The sequence below is a fragment of the Mizuhopecten yessoensis genome, unplaced genomic scaffold, assembly GCF_002113885.1.
Source record: "Mizuhopecten yessoensis strain PY_sf001 unplaced genomic scaffold, ASM211388v2 scaffold8423, whole genome shotgun sequence".
NCBI classification, from domain to species: Eukaryota; Metazoa; Mollusca; class Bivalvia; order Pectinida; family Pectinidae; genus Mizuhopecten; species Mizuhopecten yessoensis.
The window spans coordinates 227,291-242,110 of NW_018407540.1; the positions used below are offsets into that span (position 1 = coordinate 227,291).

Sequence of the window (14,820 nt, forward strand, 5' to 3'; positions counted from 1 at the left end):
GTCTTCGACCACGGCACTCACAGGGGATGTTACACGCATGTTCGGATTTCCTCTCACCTGCTGTTTCCATGGTAACTAATGAGTAAATGGTCAATTTTGCAAAGAAAAAAGGTAATTTGAGTAATGCCATCAAGCTAAACATTAATGTCTGAAGAGGGCACTAGGTGGTGTTAGATGTGCTACCATTAGACCTGGAAAACACTTATCCATACTCTCTGGACACCTGGTGAGTAAACAAAGCACAAAACTATGTCTCCATGCCTTATCAGATTTCATTGTTACAGGACACTAGAAAAAAGGTTATTTTTATTGGACTGATTTTACATGTTCATCCGATTTTTGTAAGAGATGGTTTTTTTGGGACTACCTATTAACGTAAAAATTATGTTCAGCAGGAATGTTCAGCAGGAACTGCTAAAATGCATAGTAGTTGCTGCAAATATACGGTAATTTCGTGACAACATAATCACTACAAACATTGTTGTTAAAACAGAAAAACAACATAGCAAATAAAGTTCCCACACTACATGTATACAGAAAAAACTATAATCTAGTTTAAAATTTTGCTGTGGTCCGGACTGGAATTCTAACCTTTGACCTTTCAGTTGCATTCATAAGACCATTCTCAAGCTCAAATTCACGTTACATGCATAAGCTAACTTTCATGTACTCACAGAGATATTGCAATGGCTGCAAAAGAAAGCCTATTAGCATGGAAATAGTGAATGCGAAGCTACCAGTCTTTAATAAGTACAGGAAAAAGATTGCATAAGTTAAATTTTCATACAAATACTTCTTATTTGAACTCTGATTTAAGCTTGTTTTATGAATATAGCCTATGGTCATTAATCCTTTCACCACTGTAGACCATAATGGACTCATCCATATCAATGCATAGTAGAGTCTACTAAAGTTGCATAGGGGTGAAAGGATTAATTTAGGCACAGGATGAAGATGAAAATTGACAGGATATCTTTTAATGATTCACACCTTTAATATTCTGTAAAGGTAGGACAACTCTATAAAGGTAATGAACTGCTGACCTATATCTAGCTGAATTACCGAAGAACAAAAAAAAACTGTGTCTTGAAATTTCTGTTAAATAAAGCTGAACAAGTCAGGTGAGCGGATATGGAGCAGGTACAGCACACGTGGAATAGCATGTTACCGACAAACGAACACCACTGACGTGGAATAGCATGTTACAGACAAACGAACACCACCGACATCCTTTGAACACTGATTTAAAGGTTTCACCTCTGTCAAGGTCACAGAGAAGGACAAGAGCTTTGCCATGGCAACACCCACTAGTCATGTTGGTACAAATAAATATTGCAGGTGAGAGCAGGTATTTTCCTTTGATCTATTTCCAGGTGTGCAGACATTACTTCATGGGTTATTGTCTAACTTGCAATCAGTTTTCACCAAACCGGTTTTTCCAGTTTCAATATTTGTAAAACGATGTTTGATATCAGACTATCAGACTAACGGATCACATGCGATATTCACCTCATTTAATTCCCTGTCCCACTACATGTACATAAAACACTCCAGTTTTAAACCTACGTCTGTTGATGTGGCCAGCATTTAAATGTGTGTAAATGAAATATTGGTACAAAAGAACTAAAACCCAAAACAGCTTGACAGGTAATTTCATTCATTAATAGGCAAAAATTAAATTATATATTTTAGTTGCCAAGTATAATTCATGTAATATCTATCTAGTGTAATAGGTTAGCTACCAAGCATGTTGGAATATTAAGTACAACTTAATAGCCTCCTAAAGGATCCCTGTCCCCAGGCAGAACACTAAATAATTCCACTACAGTTTTTCATACACACAGTAATCCCCCCTTAATTTTGTATTGGATATAGATATAGTGAGACTGGACCAGCTAGGTAACAAGGCAAAAGATAAGTCGTGTTTTTGAAGAGAAACCAGGGTCGTCTGCTGGATAACTGAACTCAAAACCAGGGTCGTCTGATGGATAACTGAACTAATCGGTAGTGAAGCAGATTTAATACCACTCAAACAAACAAACCAGGTAACAACAGCAGTTCAGGCAGCTCACTAGGTAAGACTGACTATATCAAGATTGGATATCCGGGTTCGAGTCCTTAATTGTTATAGGCCTGCATGGTTGCATTTTTATTCTTACACCACACTCTTAAACATTTGTTTTGTATGCTTCATTTTTAATCCACTATTTTTATAAATGATTTGCAATTTCTGCGATGAATGGCGTTGTTTTAGGAAAGATATATTAAGGCTCCAATTGTTATGCTCTTAAACAAGCTTCTTATTCATAGTAACAGCTTTTGGCTGTGGTAAAGGAAATCCTGATGTGCCCGAATTAGTATATTAGAATAGCAATATAGTACAGTTGAAATTCTACCTGGTTTAATTAAATGGCTACCTAGTACAGTTGAAATTCTACCTGGTTCAATTAAATAGTTACCTAGTACAGTTGAATATCTACCTAGTTGAATTAAATGGCTACCTAGTACAGTTGAATATCTACCTGGTTTTATTAAATGGCTACCTAGTACAGTTGAATCTCTACATGGTTTAATTATCTACCTGGTACATTTGAATATCTGCCTAGTTTAATTAAATGGCTACCTAGTACAGTTGAAGTTCTACCTGGTTCAATTAAATAGTTACCTAGTACAGTTGAATCTCTACATGGTTTAATTAAATGGCTACCTAGTACAGGTGAATCTCTACATGGTTTAATTAAATGGCTACCTAGCTAGTACAGTTGAATCTTTACATGGTTTAATTAAATGGCTACCTAGTACAGTTGAACCTCTACATGGTTTAATTAAATGGCTACCTAGCTAGTACAGTTGAATCTCTACCTGGGTATATGAAATACTACCTAGTGTAATATATTAATGTTATAGTTACCAGGTAAATAAGCATAAGATATGTAGCTAGTATACTGGAATAGTACAAAGTGCAATGTGACATTGGACTAGTAAATTGGAATAGCTATTTATTGCGATATTGAAATAGCTACCTAGGAAGTAGAAACTAAAAAAAAGTATTTCAAGCACAATTATAATTGAAAAACTACAAGTAAGAATCAAATAATAACTCCTTCACCCCCAGGTAACTTGAGTAGACTCTACCATACATTTATCTGGATGAGTCCATGATAGTCTACAGTGATGAAAAGGTTAAAAGATATTCACACACATAGGGGACCCTGCTCACAGGTCTGTTGACTTCATGTACACAAAACATTATCTTGTCTGGAAATGCAGCATGCATATAGATTGGTCTCATAAAATAATTTGCAAACACATGAGCGCTACATTAAGGCTGTCGTTTGTTGTATTAATGCAGTCAACTATTCATAGCGACACGAAGGCCTACGATCTGGTTAATATTTTTGTCACATTTATTGGCGGTTTCCTGCGTTATCATTGGTTAAGAGTTATGATTTTTTTCTAAATCACCGAATAAATCCATGCATAATGATAAACTGACAGAGAACGAGCCGAGGGTTGATGATGAGGACGTGTTCCTTAGTCATCCAAGCCATCACGACCTCATGACCTCCCAAACCATCTTCACCTTCAAACCACTTTGACCTTTAACCTTCAAAAGGAATACATTGACCAATTGTCTTTAGATCAATTGTCAAATTGAGTTGTAATTCTTCCTAATGATGAGAAAGGTACTTATATCCTCCAAATTCTTATTGTATGTATATATACACTGGTGTTTACATTAAAAAAGATTTGCTGCGTATTTGAATATTTTAAGATTTATGCACCATCCTTAAAAATAACCCTGACGATATGTCTGAAATGAAAGCCATTAAAAGTACAGCCATGCACAAAACAGGTTCAATCAATCTGATATGAACACAATCAGTTTTTGGATGGTTAACTTTTTCAAAACTTTCAAATATTGCCTTTTCAAGTTTCCATACTTTGTTACTGGTCAGAATCAAACTTAGGTCACAGCTGATTCATATTTGGTTCTACGCCCCCCAAACTCATTTCCTTCCCACACATTGCCCCCCCCCCTCCCTCAAACTCATTGTACCAGCCTTTCCCACGCATTGACCCCCCCTCAAACTCATTGTAACAGCCTTTCCCACACATTGACCCCCTCCCTCAAACTCATTGTACCAGCCTTTCCCACACGTATAACAGGACCAACTTCATCATGATACAGGAGTTATGTCACACAGAATGTCTACCACCAATACTCTATCATAATTAGCTCGACATGTCTTTTGTCCAATCAATAAGTTGACGACCTTATACAATAACTGGTGCTGTGGTTGAAAGATTCATTATTTCCTGGCTGACAAAAGTGCCTGTTTTGTTGTTCCTATCATAGAGCCTAGTTACAGATGTGACCATTATATATACATATACATAGGACCTTAAAGGAGTTCTCATTTCATATGAGATTTTATGAAACGAGTCTTAGGAGTTTTTATTTTTACGAGCCTTGGCGAGCAAAAATTAAAACTTTGAGACGAGTTTCATAAAAGCTCATATGAAATGAAAACAAGTTTAAGATACTTTTTATCACATATAACTCAGAAAACTTACATTTTGACAGGTTTTAAAGCCAAAATGTAGAGCGCTTAATCAAACGGAGACAGCCATTTTGTTGTGCCATTCACAATTTATGACGTCACCTCATTGTCCATATTATGACGTCACAATCAATTTCTGACTGACACAGCCAATGAAAAACGCTCCTGAGTATATTACGCTAGTGACATATGTAAAAATATTCACTGGATAACAGGCCGATTGTGTGATAAAAAGGCATCCCATAATAGAGACTGGTCTCCACTTTATAACCTTCAAACCTCTGACCTTGACCCTGTGAATCTTTAATTTTATTTTACACCAAAATGTTTTCGACATAAAACAGAACGGAATGCTCATTACATTTTTTTGATCGCTACAAAAAATATAACATTTGAAAATTTCATGGCACTACTTTCTTCCACAGATTTTTGAACACATATAAATGGTATACAATACCACATTTGACCTAAAAAAATACCCTGGGCATTCAGCAATTTGGAAAATGACAATTACTGCAGGACCGTCCAAAGGTCTCAAAACAGAAACTTACTAGAATGAAATCTTCTATACTTTAGAGAGAAGTTTATCTAAGATTCCATGACTATGTTCCCAAGATCAAACATTTGGGATAACGTGGTTTAAATATTAGACACCAACTCATCCAATCAAAATGTTTACGACCTGTGATATAACTAAACTGAAAAAATGTATGAAAAAACACAGTAAATTCTTGTTTGGTTGTTCAACAACCTGATCAAATCAGCAAGGTTACCTTATCCTTTCGAATCAATATTATTGAAAATTATTAAGAATTTAGAAATATTTTTGTATTTAATGCCTTCAAAGAATTATTCAAATCCCTTCACATGCAACCTTATTTATTAATTTATAGTTTTTAAGGATACACTACACAAACATTTTGTGTTGATAATTTGTTAAGCTAATCGGTTGAAAGACGGGGAGGGGGGCGTAAATATTTAAAATAATACACATAGGAGATGCAAGATTTCTTAAGATAAAACCCATTTAACATTCCAGCTGACATGGTCTGCTGTTGGGTGTAAAAGTTTGTATATAACTTGTGTGCACCAGTAGGTTATTATGTAATGCGTAATAAATGAAAAATATTTGAATAAAACGCAACGATGCAGTTCAGTGGAAATGACAGGGTTTACGAACAGCATGGGAAAGTGCACAACATTTAAATGTAAACGTGGCCTGTTATCTGCCCGATCAAACAGGAAGTTGGACCCATTACAATACTAAAGGCGCACGTGGTCGTCAACTTATAGTCTGTTACTAATATTATAGTCACCGCTTTCAAATCTCACATAAGTAAATTTTTAGAAAATATATTTTGTAATATTTAAAGGAAGAGCACGGTTCAGAAATTCTTTCTAGGAGTCTTTGATCAACAATTTTCAATAAAATGATTTTTAACAAACATTGCAAAAAGGCATCCTAGTAAACCTGCTGATATTACATACCGGGAATTAAATAAATTGGAGAGGTGGATTGGGGGATGGGGTGGTAATTATATTATGATGTATTTCAAACCTCTGACAAATAACCATCGCTATAAACCAGGCTTAAATCTATTAATTTCCATTGTCTTTCCTCTTATATGCTTTTCTTATATTCTTGACCGCTCAGAAAATTACAATAACTTAAATACAAAAGATCAGACGATTGTTAAAATAACTGGTAACTCTCCTACCTCAAATCAACATTATATAACTCTCTTACCTCAAATCAACATTATATAACTCTCTCCTTCCTTATATCAACATTTTGTATCACCAGAAATCAAAATTATAACTTCTCTTCTAATGGGACTGGTTTAAATAATGGCAGTGAAAGAAATGAAGTCAGCTCTATAAAAGTCTACACACTGTCCCTCTTGAAATTTCTTGTAAAAAGAATACTAAAATTTCTGTCCTGGGGGTTAGATAAACTGATAAAAGCCGCTCCCCAGGAGGATAATAGTATTACTTGCAGGTTTTGTGTTTCTGTTCGCAGAAGCGAGATTTCAATCTTTAAAAAATTGTGGGTTTCCCCAATATCGACACTGCTGTTGAAAGAGAAGCTGTGCAGTTCACAGGTTTAAAAATCACTGCAGTATGTATTATTACAACACTAACTCTGCATAAAATTATCTTCTCCTGAAATCGCACCCTGAATGTCTGTCAATGAATCCAGCTGACAGAACATTGTTTCCTCCCTCCAACGTCCCCCTCCCTTATCCCCTTCCACATCAGTAGTAGAAGACCGACTTTCCAGAGTTACTAACGGGCATGTAGGCGTGAACTATGCAGCACTTCGCAGGAACTGCATGTGAGGTCCAGTCTCATGTCTGCCCCGAGCAACAACGCGGGATTACAAACAAAATACATCTCATCGAAATAAAAGATCTGTGATTACGGAGGGAAAAATTGTTGTTAAAATCAACGATTATAAGAGAAAAGATCTTTCCATAATCATCAGTGATTTCTGACCAAAGATTGTCGAGTAAAGCTGTACGTCTTAACTTCTGTTGCGTAAAGTTGTAAATTATCTGAATATGATGAAAAAAACATCATCAAAGTCGGCCCAGTGATCCTTGCTGTTCGTCTACAGAACACTGGAGGTGTAGACTTGCCATTTAATACACTATAACGCTTCTTTCACACTCATATTACATCTTAAATCAGTCCAGACAGATGAGAGACTGACAATAAATATTTAGCCGAATCAGGATCTGTACATTCGGATCATATTGCATATTGCACAGCCTAATGACGCACAAATTAAAACCAATTTTTTTTTGGGGGGGGGGAAATTGTTTTAAATAGACAGCTTTTCAGATTATGAAAAAATATTAACATTGAGAAATTTGATTCATAGTGACTATCAGAGCTCAAAAACATAACATTAAGATTAACATAAAAAATTACTTTTTCTTTCTTGAATATCCAAAATCAAATAAATATTGTAGCAAGCTATTTCATTATTTGTATCAAATTTTTTCAAAATATATAATAGGGTATTTAAGATAAGATATTTTCAACCGGATGGATTTAACACTTCATATTTCTGTTGGTGGAAAATACTTCTTTTTTGATCAAGTGATTTGGTGTCAGCTTGACACACAAAGATTATAACTCTTGGGATCATACCCAATCCTCAAAATTGATTAAATTTATTTCTCCAGACTGGTTAATGAATTTGTACTTATTGACTTTAAATTTAGAAGAGACATTTTTTGGTTGGTAAAATTTACCTCAGATCTAGATAATAACATTTTACCTGCGATGGAAAAATCAGCTGAATTCCTAGCCACGGTATGACGCATGACGTCAAACAAGCGAAGCTACACCCACACTCCCAGGCAAACACCGGTTATTAATGACTGTCGCAACATTTCAACAGATCATTTATAATTATCTATAAAGATTATTTATCAATTTAACTTGCTGCATTTCCTCATAAACTTGAAACAACAAATATAGACAGTCAATAAATCCGGCGTTTAACAGACCAATTCCACTCGATGAAGTCAATAACAACCATATGAAAATGTCATACGAAATATTGGCAAAACTTAATTAATATGATATGATGACTAATTGTGCATATTCCTGGAACTACAACAAATTCTATATCACATGTTCTATGTGACTCCATCCAAATTGCCAAGGCTTAATTGATTAACTACTTATCTGTGATCACATTTAATGCTTTTCATATATTTACACTATTTTTATATATATATATCCCGGGGGCCTTTGTAGGTAGGGGACTCCCAATCACTTAGAAACCTGGGATATGTATACTTTCATTTTCTGTGATGATTATTAGTTTTTTATTAATATATGTGATTATTTCCCTTTAGTTGTAATATAATATGTTATTGTTATTTTACATACGTTTGTCGCAATAATAGCTCTCCAGAGCTAATGTTCCTTGTTTACCTGTATGCGACGTTAAATAAAGTTTCTTGTATCTTGTATCTTGTTTCTTGTATCTTGTATCTAGTATCTTGTATGTAGTATCTAGTATCTTGTATCTTGTATCTTGTAGCTACTCAATGCTAATACTATGACAAATTTCTATCTATGATGAAACTCCCAATGTGTTAAAACTTCCGAAAGTGGTTTTTCCTATGATAATGATATATTTGAGGAAAGTCCTGACATGTGTAATTAAAATATTTGTTGTCAAATTAATTCAACCTACTCATTTCATTTTTCTTCTTAGAAAGATAAAAAAAAATTGTGTCTACAAACAGGTAAGTCCAAAATACTGTTGTGTAACATGTGCGCAGACCTTCATGTGACGTGTAGCCGGAAACTTCACAGTGACATATGTGTGGCTGCATGTCATGCGACATTAGGCCGGAGACTAGTCATACGTTATGTGGCCAAATATTGTTATGTGAAATGATTCCGGAAACTTTCAAATGAAACGGCCAGAGATGTCATGTGACATGCGCCCAGCCCAGGTGTGGCTAAATAATGTCATTTGAAATATGGCTAGGAACTGTCATACGACACATAGACAGAGATTGTCATGTGACATGCCCCCAAGTGTGGCTAAATAAAGTCATGTGAATTATGCCTAGAAACTGTCATACAACACGACCAGAGATTGTCATGTGACATGCGCCCAAATGTGGTTAAATAAAGTCATGTGAAATATGGTTAGGAACTGTCATACAACACGAACAGAGATTGTCATGTGACATACGCCCAGACACTGTCATGTGACAAAAACGTTAACAGAAAAAATCAATATTGCCAGACATTTCCTAAATATGTACAATAGCTATCCTATCGATTTCATTATCATACGGCGATTAATTTCCTTCCAACTTCTATATATAGTTTAATGGTATACAACTTATACCAAAAAGGTGGCTAACAGCTGCTTCCAATCTAAATCCAAACAAAAATTCTTTCCCTTTCATATTTTTAATGGTCATTTTGATCCGTAAAAAAGATCGATGTCATTAAATAAATTTGCGAAATAACTCAAATGTATACCCCAAATTAGCAATATTTCCTGTATTTCAATTATTACCAGTAACACATTTGTGATGAGTAAAATTATTTCTAACATTTCCGAATTCTATGTATGCAAATCATCAGAATTTTCTTCAGAATCAGAATTAAACCACTAAAAAAAAGATCTGTCGACCAGTTCATTTCAGGGTAAGTATAAGTTAGTGTCTGCAATGGCGGCGGTGTAGCAAGGACACTGCACTTGTCAGGCGAGTCTTGCAGCTGACACAACTATAGGATCTAAAGGGGCAGCTGTCACCCAAATTCCTTACTTAATACCTAAACATATGAGTCTGATGAGCTTGTTTGTGTCAAAATCAAAGTCTTAATCCCAAGCATTGCAACATATGGTAGAATACATTATCGAAAGAATTTTAAACATTGCGCCGCATAGTTAAAAAAATCCCAAAGACATCCAGCTCATATAGATTATTACATATCAAAGTTTGTGTGCATCAGCGATATAACAAAGTAAAATTTGTTTCACAGATATAATTTATCTAGGCAGAGAATAACCTTTTCTTGAAAACACGCCTCTAAATCTCATTTATAGTAATTTAATCACAATATCCGTTACAAAGTGAATATGTAGCGATGTAAGGACATCGGAGTTGTCACCATTGACAGTTCGGTCATGGCATGGTGACACAACAGCTGTTAAAACCAGTAAACTCACTTATTTTCCAGAACACATCCTCGGTACACCAGTTATTCTCTCTTGATGAACAGGCAATGATATGCATCAATCAACGAGCAACGGTACAAGGATTTTAGCCTTCAAGAAGTCGGTTATTGATGTTGATTATCTGTGTGCATGTGAATGAGAAATGAAGCCTCTTCTGCTTGTCGCGCAGTCTGTCTGTGTGTGTCTGGCCGCAAATGCGATCACATGTGTCGTTCTACACGTGTGCAGAAGATGTTCACTCGCCCGTTGATCTGTCCCCGGGTGTAATGGTCCTATACGGCTCTGGGCAATTCCACATTCACAAACACAACCTCGTCACATCACCTCAAAACCTCTGACGATCTTATAACCACAGTTAATTTCAGTGCGCATGTACAAGTGTTGTGCCTGCGATGGGGTCACATGGAGAAGAAAGGCTGTTCAGAATTTACCTGTGTGTCCTTCCTTAAGGTCCAGTCCCCTCATCAACAATAGGTCATTACAATAAGGCCAGCGGTCATTAAACCTTTAAAGGTAACCGAGCTACCCAAACCAACCAAGCAAAACCTACACAGATCTTGATATCAAACCCAGAATTTTTATATAAATACAACATATTGTTTACCAGCATAAACAGTTCAGTCTGGTCTCCTTCAGATTTCTATAAATAACTTGGATACACTAAACTCTTAGTTTACACCTCTATACACCTGTATATATACACACAGTGGTCATTCCTACCTGTGGCCTGAGATGACCCCAGACGGTCAGCCACAAGCACTGATAAGTTCACAGACAGACCCGGAAGGAAATAGGTCACCTACTACACATAGCCTGAGAATGGGGATAAACCAAAAATCACCTACCTTGTCATAACTGGACCATGATGGTTTGGGCCTTGTGGTGGTAATGTCCAGTCTGACCGAGGGGCTTGTGGACAGTTGTATCGTAGGGCAGCAGTGCAGGGAGATAGCAATGTGGACTACCAATACAGAGAAGACACACTCATGTAGGCTAATATCTCACAGACAGAAAGCATGGATGCTCCGCCTAGACACAACGTCAACAAACTATAAATAGTACAAGCTTTCTGATTGGTCCTGCTGGTTTAAAGAATACACAGTGCATCGGAATTCAAGCCATGCACTCTAGTATGCATATGATGGAGGTGTCGCTTTTAAAATTCCATTTTAATTCTGCAGCAAGGGGAGAGAACTGGCAATCAAGGGATAGGTGTTTTACTGGTAGTAGAGACACTATATATCTTCAAACATTACGGTTTTGTAAGAACGTGTCTAAGGGGAGAAAGTTAAACTACTTACTAGTTTAAACATTCACAAAGTATTGTTAGCTTGAATTAACAGATCTGGTAGTAAGTGTCTGAGAGGAGTAAGTAACATTGCTTAATGATATCTCACACAGCCTTGTTAGCTTGACTTTGCAGACCATGTGTGGAGTAAGTTACATCTACACAAAGCATTGTCAGCTTGATTTAACTGACCTGCTAGCTATATTGCTTTATAGTAATAATTACAATCTCACACAGCCTTGATAGCTTTACTACAGTACTGACAGTTAACATATGATGGAACAAAGTTACACTATTTACAGGTATCTACTTCCAAAGCACTGTAAGCTTGATTTTACAGATATGGCCCTGGTTGCTCAAAGGTTGGTTAGTCTGCAGTATAGATCAGATTAATGTGTTGAAAGTCCCTGTTTTGTAGAAGCAATACTTTGAAGTTTTAACTAACCACTGGTTAAAGCTAACTAAAGTTTTGAGCACCTGGGGCTTGGTAGTTAGTGTCCCAGAGAAATATGTTACACTCATTACAGGTATCAATCACTAAGAATGGTTAGCTTGACTATACAGAATTCGAAGTTACTGTCTGAGGTGGTTAATTTATACTACTTTATGGCATCTCATAAAGCCTTGTTAGCTTGACCATACATATTACATTAGATAGTTTTGTGATGGAGAGACATACAGGAAATCCTCATTATGTAATGTCTTCTTCACCAATTCTTTGGTTTGGAAAAGAAAATCTGTTTGACCTTGACCTTTGACCACAGTATTAATTCCAAGCGTCTTTTTTACAAGGTTCAATCCCTTTATGCAATTAAATTATGAGTTTGATCCAGTGTTTTTAATTTAACAAGATTTTACAATGATAAAATGTAAACGTTTGAATGAGTTTCATAAATCTCACATGAAATGAAAACAAATTAAACATGATGTCTACCCATAATTACTGTTTTGGCTCCAATAACAAGTGATTGTTTTCTGCTATTTTGGAAGTTTGGAGATAGCCCCAATAATGACCCATCCCCTATCACAGGCATAGGTTTATCTTCAATCTACGTAACCCTGAATGTGTCCCCTTTAACTTTTAATGTACTCTAACACCTTGTCAAGCTGAAAACATTGGGAGCGTAAGATTAACAAGAGATCCCAGAGGGATCTTGGTGCCCACCTTTGTACCATCTTAATTAGTTCTTTGTTAATTCGATCTTTTCTCTTCTTTGCTCTAATCTGTTTGATCGAGTCATGTTAACAGTAAATGCACCTTGAGGTAACTTTTGATCTAAACTTAATACTGATGTGTATGAAAGCCAACCTTCAAAGTGAGTTTGTCATTTCACATATTTACTAGTACAGTACTTAATGTGAAGGAAATAAAATCGATCATTGCAATATGAGAAAGATCTGTTTAGTTCTTCTTTTAATCCATTTTGTTTTTATGATCAGTTTCAAAATATAACATAAACAACGAGGGATCAAGGGGAACATACATTTAAAATTTGAGAAAGATCCCTCTAGTACTTCTTGAGAAATAGCGATAACAAACTTTCAATAACAAAATCCAAGATGGCTGCCTGTCGGCCATGTTGTTTAACCGATCAGTCTCAAAAGTTGCCCTGCACAGCTCAGTACCAAGGGGAACCTACATATAAAATTTAAGAAGGATCCCTCTAGTTCTTCCAGAGAAATAGCGGTAACAAACCCACCCTATCATAATCCAAGATAGCTGCCTGTCGGCCATGTTGTTTAACCGATCAGTCTCAAAAGTTGCCCTGCACAGCTCAGTACCAAGGGGAACCTACATATAAAATTTAAGAAAGATCCCTCTAGTTCTTCCAGAGAAATAGCGGTAACAAACCCACCCTATCATAATCCAAGATAGCTGCCTGTCGGCCATGTTGTTTAACCGATCAGTCTCAAAAGTTGCCCTGCACAGCTCAGTACCAAGGGGAACCTACATATAAAATTTGAGAAAGAGCCCTCTAGTACTTCTTGAGAAATAGCGATAACAAACTTTCACTATCAAAATCCAAGATGGCTGCCTGTTGGCTATGTTGTTTATCCGATCAGTCTCAAAATTGCCCTGCACAGCTCAGGACCAAGGGGAACCTACATATAAAATTTGAGAAAGATCCCTCTAGTACTTCTTGAGAAATAGCGATAACAAACTTTCACTATCAAAATCCAAGATGGCTGCCTGTCGGCCATGTTGTTTATCCGATCAGTCTCAAAAGTTGCCTTGCACAGCTCAGGACCAAGGGGAACCGTCATATAAAATTTAAGAAAGATCCCTATGATACTTCTTGAGAAATAGCGATAACAAACTTTCACTATCAAAATCCAAGATGGCTGCCTGCCGGCCATATTGTTTATCCGATCAGTCTCAAAAGGTGCCTTGCACAGCTCAGGACCAAGGGGAACCTACATATAAAATTTGAGAAAGATCCCTCTAGTACTTCTTGAGAAATAGCGATAACAAACTTTCAATATCAAAATCAAAGATGGCTGCCTGTCGGCCATATTGTTTATCCGATCAGTCTCAAAAGGTGCCTTGCACAGCTCAGGACCAAGGGGAACCGTCATATAAAATTTAAGAAAGATCCCTATGATACTTCTTGAGAAATAGCGATAACAAAGAATTGTTTACGGACGGACGACGGACAACGGACGGACCACGGACGCAGGGTGATTTGAATCGCCCACCATCAGATGATGGTGGGCTAATAAAAATCTTTCATCCCCTTGGGGGTGAGATAGGGGGATCTCAACCCGAGGGGGTGGGGGGGGGGGATTTTTAATTTGCCAAACACGAGGCTTTGCCAATGTTTGGCAACTTAAGAATCTTCCCCCCGAGGGTTGAGATCCCCCTATCTCATTACCGAGGGGGCGAATGATTATTTTTCTCTTACCCTGTTGTTCCTGTCCAAGTGTAAGACGAAGCATATTGTTTGTACACAGGAACACATGGATAACGCATTAATATATGTATGCGTCAGACGGTTCACGCATTATATTTTAAACATTTTAAAATCAATCCAATCTTCTTTGATTTCAAATGTAAACACTACAAGATTAGCAGACGAACTTGTATATGGGTGTGACCACATACATAAAAGTAGTTCTTCTTCCAGGTCACATCAGTGATATCAGGTTTATTGTGGAGAACGTGCAAAGAGCATGTGTAGCTTGTCTCAACCCTAGGGTGAGACAAGGAAATCTCACACCGGTAAAAGTAAGGATAAATCTGT

General features: G+C 36.6%; 1 protein-coding gene across 20 annotated transcripts in view; it reads right to left on the reverse strand.

The window, feature by feature from the left end:
• The window catches only part of LOC110455928 (muscleblind-like protein 1), a 272,691-nt gene that overhangs the window by 166,747 nt on the left and 91,124 nt on the right, over positions 1-14,820 (reverse strand). For 18 of the 20 annotated variants that reach the window (XM_021506393.1, XM_021506392.1, XM_021506383.1 and 15 more), the window contains exon 1: positions 11,136-11,324. The exons of 1 other annotated variant lie outside the window; for it this stretch is intronic. The gene's annotated coding sequence lies outside the window, so the exon portion shown is untranslated. Of the gene's footprint in view, positions 1-10,281; positions 10,665-11,135; positions 11,325-14,820 lie in introns of those variants that run through there. One more of the 20 variants, XM_021506367.1, reaches the window with a different exon arrangement.